The following is a 9,043-nucleotide window of genomic DNA, read 5'->3' on the forward strand; positions in this document are numbered from 1 at the left end:
TGAGCGACGCTGAAGGTGTTTTCCCATTGCATCGTAAGCAGTTACCAGATTTATAACGAACCACTTAGCCATTCAGACATCTTCAATAGTTTTTAGGACGTGGTTTAATGGTTAATAGCTCAGTAGGGAGGTCTAATCTCAAACAAAATTATATATATCTGAAAATTGCTCCAAACGCGGTCCAATCTCAAGCAAAATTATATATATCTGAAAACTGCTCCAAACACAATTTTTTTAGTTGAAAAAAATACAATAAACCACCGCCATTACAATTGCAAACTCAAGCTCCTACATCTAGTGTGCTTGATTGTGTACTACCCACTTAGCCATGGAGGCCATGAAAATTAGATAATCCTAAACCACCGCCATTGCAAGCTTCCTGCATCCACTGTGCCTGCTTGTGCACTTTGCCAGGTGCATAGTTTATTTGGGCTTTTCATTGGGGTGAGATTTTGAGTACAAATATATTCATTTCTGTGAGAGGAATTTGGTGCACATTAATTTTCACATGCTTGCTAGGAAGGATGACCACGGAAAAATGCAAGGGCTCCAACCAGTGGAGCATTGATGTAAGTAGTAGGCTCAGACTGCCTGAAGTATTTTGCCACATTTTCTTTATCCTCCTTTTCAACTGAAAACATTTTCCACTGCTCCTTTGGTGTGGTGCCATTGCTTTCTGCAATAAATGAATTACACATTGCTATTTTAGCAACAAAAAATTTAATTGCAAGTGAATCTCATTTTCGTGTCAGATCAACAACCTTTTTCTCGAACTTCTTTTTCCTACTTGCTGAAAGAAAACTATGTTTTTTGTTATCAACCTTGAATATTTCTTTCATGTCTTCTCTTGCATTATTATGGCGATCTGGGTTCTATGTCAAATGAAATGACCAGACTGTCATAAGATTAGGTTAGTAATGCAAGCAAGGCGATGACTGCATGTACATTTTGAATTGGTGCCTCAACAGGTGCTAGCATCTCTAACAATTTTTTGAAGTGATTGATGTTGTTGGCCACATCTTATGTTGTCATCTTTATTTGTGAAAACTTCCTCAACTATATCTTAGGATGACAGCTTGATATTCATAAATGTTAAACATCTTGAATTTCAATTGATTGTTGTGTTTGGCTACATATTAGGAGCCTCCTCTTTATTTGGTGAAGTTCCCTAAGACAAATCTCACAATTATAGCTTTCTTTTCACACACGTGTGACCCATTTTTCTTTTGGTGTTTTGGCACTGCTAATGTGAGTCATTTGATCATTAATGCTCAAAATGCTACAAGTAAGAGTCCTGTGATTATTAGTTTCCCATTTGTTGATTCTAGCAGTTCATATGGTATGTTTGACTTCATCTTATTCCAGAATGCTAAATGATCTTGTTCAATAATGGAATTCCCATTTGTAGCTTCCAGATGAAATCCCATGCTGTTAAATTTTACAACCAGATCTGTTTTAGACAAAGAAGAAATTCAAGCTAGCTACAGCCATGGTTCTGGTGTACTTTGAGACTTCTAATTTTCATGGGTGTTTGTTGTATTGCTTGTTCTTTTTCAAATAGGTAACCAACATGAAAATTAAAGTCTGGCCTTCCTTATGAATAGACCATTAGCTTTGGTATCAAATATTGGAAAAAATTCCAGTGATCAAAGAGAGATATTGAGCTTGTGTTCGCAACACTAGAGGGCTCAGCAATTGGAGTCAAATTTATTGATTAAGGCATGAATGTACAACAAATAAAAGACATACCATCCACTGAAATATTTTAATTTTAGCAGAAAGAATGATGTAAATTCACAGTGGACAAATATTAGAGAGTAAAATATATGATAGAGAATTGCAGTGCTTTGGAAATAAAATGCATGAGTTGACCTTACATTATCTGGAATTCTCCCACACTTACAGAGTGTGACTACAATTTATCTATTCAAGTTGTTGCTTGATTATCATGTTGTCTTCTTTGTTGCATTCTCCTCTGTCTGTCTCTTTTTGTGACAGTTTTTTTTCCTCATTATATATTTTTTTATTATTTAATTAAATGTATTCAATACTTCTCTATAGATAAAGGCTAAAATTATTTTTTCTTCCTAAAGGGCTATTCATAAAGCAAGGGTCAGTTAACCTTCCTAAAGTACTATTCAGCTGTCCTTACATAGACAGTAAGACAAAACCTTGCTTTCTAGGGGATGCAGGTCCAGAGGATATGTGAAGATTAACAAAAACTCTAACATTCAGTATATTTATCTTGCATGTTTTAGTTGATGTATTTCCTACATTTTCTATCCCTAATAAACATGATTATTTGTTTTCCTCTTGTTAGAAAGGGGTAATTCGGGGATAATTGCTGCACAAGGCCTTGGGCTAACTTGGAATGTGTGTTACTCAATTTAAAATTTTGTTGTTGTTAACTCAATGTAGCTTAGTGTTACTGCCACCTGATTCAAGAAAAAAACGAAGTTGGATAAATAAGCTTAGAGTGTATTTTCTGAAGATCCAAGGCCCAAATTATTTGTTGAAGCCTGAATTTTATATTACCATGTATTGACTAAAAATCTAGAAATATATGGTAGTATTTTTTTCCTTGAGCTTTACTATGTTATCAAAAAGCCCTATTTCTTTTCAACTTGTATGGATGTCTGGGGCTTGGCATGGTTTTTTGGCTGGATGTTTACACAGCAGCTGTGTGAAGGCAAAACACTCTTCTGCTTTATATTTGTTGTAACTTGTTTTATGGTGCATCTATAGGCTGCAATAGTCAGTGCACAAAAAATCTGGAAGCAAGTCAATTATTTACACAGCAGAAACTTGAACAACACAGACGATGCCATAATGCCACTACACAACATATGCCCAAGAGCCAGTAAGACATGTTTCCTTTCTAATTTATGGCAAACTATACTTTAGGAACTATTGAAACTGTAGAAAACTTTGGAACGTTAAGAAGGCATTCAACAGTTAAATAAGCCACCTTTGATGCAATACATGAGCTTCCAGTGTTGGTTGGCAGTTTGACTTCTATTAATCCTCCAGACAAAACACCTTCGATGCTATTTATGAGCTTCCAGTGGTGGTTGGCAGTTTGACTTCTATATTATCATTCTCCAACGAATGTGAATCAGTGATTCAGACCTTGATTCCATGTTGACCCATTTCAATTCCCAAATAAAAATGTATTACAAATCCTAGCAGCCCAAATTAACTTAGGCATTGTTTACGAAGGTACCATGCGGTGATTGTGAATCCAACCTCCACTTCAATGACTTATTCCTTTGTGAGGTCCCAACATGAATCCTAGACTGTTTCTCTTTTTCCAAGGTAATGGTTATCAGAGTCTAGTGACTATCAGTAATACAAAGTGTTGGAGTTGATATTATTCCCTTGAGAGGTCCCAGCATGAATCCTGGACCATTTATCTTCCTCCATGGTAATGATTATCAGACATGTGGATTGTCAACCGAACAGTAAAGTTTACAAATCACAATTGTTGACAGAATGTAATCCAATTCAAAACGTGATGCAAGCCCTGGAAGTGTTTTACAAAACCAGAATTCTATACAGGGTATGATCTCTATAACTAAATCCTGATCACAACATAAATTCTGAGCTCAGTTAAGATCAGTGAAGAATCTATCAATATCTTAACTGGAAACAAATTTTGTTTTTGGTTGTGAGGATTGCCCGTGAACCAGTGAGACTCCTGTATCATTTTGCATACCATAAAAACCCTGTTTACATTGATTCTGCTGTCAGAGGACAACATCTCATGTGTGACAGATCATTCTTGAGACTCGTACTGGTACTGCAGCTGGCAGGAAGGGTTGGTCTGCGAAGGCATGAAGTGCAGTGGATAATCCCTATATCTAAAATGACCATATATATGAGCCTTCTCTGTTTACACTACAGACAAATTTACTTTGCATAGAGGCCTAAGGAATTAGGTTCCACAAAACCGAATTGTGTTAACATTGCACAAAGGTTTAAAGACCTTTTTCCTTCAAAAATAAGATTAAGGAACAATCCCTAACCCTGTTAACATTGTACACAGGTTTGAAAATCATTTTAATTAAGTGCAATTTAATTATTTTGTGTTTTGGTATTTTTTATTTGGGGTTATAATTTTCTGTAAGATTATGATTTTATATTATTTAAAATATTTTTTTGAATAGATAAATAGATTATTACTATGAAAATTCCTTCTACTCACACATCTGGATTATGCAGATTTAGATTATGTTGATTTTACAACTCAAACTTGTGATTCTAACTCTTTCTTATTAAATTTGAACGAATTAAACAAAAAAATATAACAAAAAAACACCAAAACATAAAAGATTTGACTGGATTAAACTAACCCTTACCAAATGGAATATTATAAAAGCACTACAGAACTATGCTTTCAATGTTTAAATCAATGAAAACTACAGCTACTCCCGACCCACAAGATTAAACATTTCTATGAAACAAAGATATCAGAAATTGCAATAGTAAATGGTTTAATCAAACAGTCAGAAATATGGCAATGAATCAAAATCAATGAAAACTACAGCTACTCCCGAGCCACAAGATTAAAGATTTCTATGAAACAAAGATATCAGAAATTGCAATATTAAATGGTTTAATCAAACAGTCAGAAATATGGCAATGAATCAAAAAAATATGTCCAAGCAAATATCAGTGGGAAAAAACCACTCAAGGTTATACATCAAATCCTTCAAGAAAATAAGTAAAATTTCATGCTGGAACACATTTTCCCTTTTAATTTTCATTCATCCAGCCCAATTTTGAACCAGAATTGAAAAATAATTAATACAGAACATGAAAAAAATTATAAATTTGCATGGGAGAAAACACAACTAAATTTGCATGGGGAGAAAACACAACTACTTTTCATCTGACATCAATATCTACTGTAAGCTGTGTATAATCATGTCTCACATAACTAAATATCAGGAATCTACAAATTTTACAACTAAAAATGAAAGGTATCACGTTTACATTTTCTAAAAATATTTTATAAGGGAACAAATTACACAATCTCCCATATCTATCTAGTTGGGACCCTGATATATGTAAGATCTTGAGCCTGCCAAACTTCAGGGCCTGCTCATATCTAGAGGGTTTAAAACTGTCTTTTCTTGTGCCCAAACTAGGGTGAGAACATGTTGTGTGCTTAATATACAACAAACAACATATGATTCAGCTTAAGCCATATATAGATGAAGGCAAGTGATCAAAGTTCCAGCCCTTCCCATTTTATAGTGGGTTACTGTATCATGTTGATGCAAACCTAGAACCTCGACGTTACCCCTATTAATACAGAGTTGGGGATCCATGTTAAAATGAATTACTAGATTGTGTTAATGCTGAGTTGGGGGCCATGCTAAAATAGGTTACTGTATTATATTAAGTTGGGTGTTAGGGTTCAAAACTCATTACACATCAAATAAATATTAAAAACTCGTCCAAAAGCCCAAACAAGAAGATTCAATATGTAACATATGCAATAGCAAATTCATCCAACAATCTACAGAGGAGAATGCCATTGAAAACATATACCCACCATAGCACACAAACTATCTATAACCTGGTACCATCAATCACAAAATCCATGAAGAGATGGCATATTTGCAACTGAAAATTAAAACAGTACAGAAAAATTCTTTTAGTTCTTTTCATGTTCCTAAATGCCCCTTACACAGGTGAAGGCCTAATCTCTGAAAACAACCTTAATATTAGATTTCAGCCAAAGATACAATTATGATATATACCATACAATGACAAGATATATACCATACAATGACAAGAAGCACCTTTCACCAATGAAAATAACCCATAACTAAATAATATTTCATTTCTAATTTATGAGCTGATATGCCAACCAATCTTCAACCAACAACTAATATACCATGCAATACTCTGAAATAACACCATTCACTTATCACCTATTGACTAATTTTCTGATTCAGATGCTTCAGTCACAGGGCCCATTGTCCTCAGATCATCCATCTTTTTAGGGGGAGATAACTATGCCCACACTTTTTCTTTCGCTTCATTTTTTATTATACTTTCTTTTGTAGTACTTATCATTAGTATCATTTGGTTTGTTTTTCTTGTTGTTATTCCAGAATTTGTCCCATTTTATTTTTCTTAGATGTGGCATTTTGTTAAATTCTTCTAATCTTTTGTTCCATTCTGGGAAACTGTTGATATTTTCTGCTTTCTTCTCTTCCATTTTCCTCAAAGACTTTGTTGTTCTTCCAACTTCCTCTAAGATTTTGCATATTTTTGCCAAAAAACTACTTCCGGTGGTTCCATATTTAATTACCATCCAAGCTAGCACGATTTCCGCTTTGTTATCACTGAAATGTTATGGGGAGACACTGTAATGTTATGGGAAGATTTTTAGGGCCCAAGATTTTGCATATTTTTGCCAAAAAATTGCTTGCGGTGGTTCCATCTTTAATTACCATCCAAGTTGGCACAATTTATGCTTTGTTATCACTGAAATGTTATGGGGAGACACTATAATGTTATGGGAAGATTTTTGCCCTAAATTTTAGTAGATCACTAAGGTTTTTTAATTTTTTACATTTTATATATATATATTTTTTAAAACTTCCTTTCTGTTCAAATAATAAGATAGCAATTCTAGCATAAAGGTTGTCTGGTCTTTCAATAGCGCAAACAGTCTTACAGTGCAGAACTAATCATTCAATAATCAAGCAGTAACAATGTAACCCATATCCACTATTCTGGTGAACCAATCCGTTTCATAGTATTTCCAAATAATTCTAAACAAATCCAATAATTCAACAGAGAGAGATTATAGATCCTTGCAAATCACTGAGCTACGCTGTTCTAGTTTTGATTTGAGAAACTAGGGGGCCGCTATTCATGTGGCGTTCGCAGTACTTTTGGTCCGGAACGACGTCTCTGGAGCAATGCCATTTCTTACCGTCTATTGTCCGACATCTTCCAGGTTCTGTATCCATGTTTCCAGCGAATCCCATGTGGAACGAACTCCACGGCGCGAATGTCATAACATAAAATGCCTGTCAGCTTGAAATAAAGTTTTATTTTTTACAGAACCTACCTATAATAAACTTGACTATTGCACTTAGGGGTGGGGGAGGAAGATGATGACGAGCAGGAAGCTGAAGAGATCTTTGGGGAAGAGAACGCACACTTTTCCAAATAAGAACGATAAGCTCAGGCAGCACGGGGACACAGGCCATCATGTACCTGAAAATCAACCCCTGGTGTTCCAGTTCCTGCTACTACGCTGGACTGAAGGGAGGACATACTGTTGTTCTGACAACATGCATTCCTAGTCCCGTTTCCATTCCGCCCGTGTCTCTTCCCCTTGCCATTGATATAACACTTGAAATTTGTGTAATCGTCTAACATCTAATCGTATGGTGCACAAAATGACACATAGGCAAGGAGGGCAGTTGATTTCAGAGGGAAACGCCTTACGGCGTAAAAATATTGATTATCTAAAGAAACAGACATGTTTGTTTTCCAATTACAAAAAAAGCCAGGGAAAATGTGCAAATCCTAACGCCATTCTCCACTAATCTCGACGTGTTTGGACTTACTGGTTTCGGGATGGGATTGAAAATAATTATTTAGTTACTTCTTCCTTTTTTTGCATCATTTGTCAAATTTCTCCACTTGCGAGGTCGATTATTCTCGTGGAATTATTGAACGGGCCAGACCATCTTGAATGGAACACTAGCATGATCATTCATGGATATTAGACTGTCCCACACAATGACTCTCCATGGATATATGTTCTAGAAACACCCCGCCTTCTTGAAACCATATTTAGTTTCAAATTCATACCAGAAACCACTCACAAAATTCCTATATTATTGATTCACAATCATTTTGGAAGTAATGGAGAAAGCTAAACTTAGATTATTGTTATGATGATGATAAGTTTGAGACTCTAATCCTAGACCTCATATCCTAATATCTAGGGAGTGGTTGAAACCATCCTGTCAGTGTGAAATTCTATATATTTGAGGCTCATATGACTCAATGGCATGAGTGGGCTTGTATAAGTGTTTTTACATTCTCCAGGTATCTCACGTGGAGAGCTAGTTAATATATAGTTTATATATTCACCTTTTAACATGGTGTCAGAGCTACAGGACAGAGGAACCCGTACGCCAAGTGAAAAATCTGCCACTCGCGCTTGAAGCGAAATCGTAGCGTTGTTTGGTGGGCTAATCGTGCCGATCTCACTGTGAGACTCCAATTCATGTCATTTTGGACGATCGTCGCTGGATAATCCTGGATAGTCGCGATGACCTTCGCAAACCCATGGTTCTAAATCATGCCGACTGTAGATTGTAAATCTCTGCATGTTTTTTTTTTATTGGAAAGCCTGTGGCGTAGCAAAAGGGGCACGTTCAACCTTCGTGCCAAAGACCAGATCCGTGGGGAGTGTGTGGAGAAACAAAGTTGCGTGTGACTGCCATTGATCTACACAGAGTGGTGAGGACTGCCATGGAGGTCATTGTCTGGTTGGATCGCTGAGGTAACGTGGTTCCTCACAGGTCCGTTGTAGATAATTCTTTGTGAAGGATTCTTGGAATCTATAATCATTGCGTGGAGAAGGCCACGTGGTGGAGGCCAGAGATTAGCCAGTGTCGGAGGCTCCATGAGCGTGGACATACAGAGGAGCTCGCGCTGTGCATCAAAATTTCACAAGAGATCGTGATTGACTACGGAGAAATAGCATGGAGAAGGCTGGAAGAAGGTTGCGTGGAGAAGACTGGAAGGAGGCCGAGGTTGCTGTGGTAACCGTGGAGGAACACCTGCGTGAAGATCCACTCAGTGTGGTTTTGCTGTATCGAAATCTTTCAAAGGAAACTTGCATTAATCAAAAGAATGCGTGGAAAATTGTGAGCTGGGCACACTCCTCGGCATTGTTTGTTGAATCGTCATCGGATCATAGCCGAAACTGTCATCCAACGTGGAGGAAACCAAGCGGAAGGACCCTGAGATCACATGAAATCTGCGCAATCTGACTAAA

The 9,043-nt window shown here is 36.5% G+C and overlaps 1 pseudogene; it reads right to left on the bottom strand.

The window, feature by feature from the left end:
- Nucleotides 1-6,848: 6,848 nt before the first annotated feature.
- On the bottom strand, nt 6,849-8,670 carry LOC149236872 (growth-regulating factor 2 pseudogene; annotated as a pseudogene).
- Between the last annotated feature and the right edge of the window lie 373 nt (nt 8,671-9,043).

Source organism: Pinus tabuliformis, chromosome 8, assembly GCF_031772625.1.
Source record: "Pinus tabuliformis cultivar Carrire ecotype Pingquan chromosome 8, CPIR1, whole genome shotgun sequence".
In the NCBI taxonomy this organism is placed as follows: Eukaryota; Viridiplantae; Streptophyta; class Pinopsida; order Pinales; family Pinaceae; genus Pinus; species Pinus tabuliformis.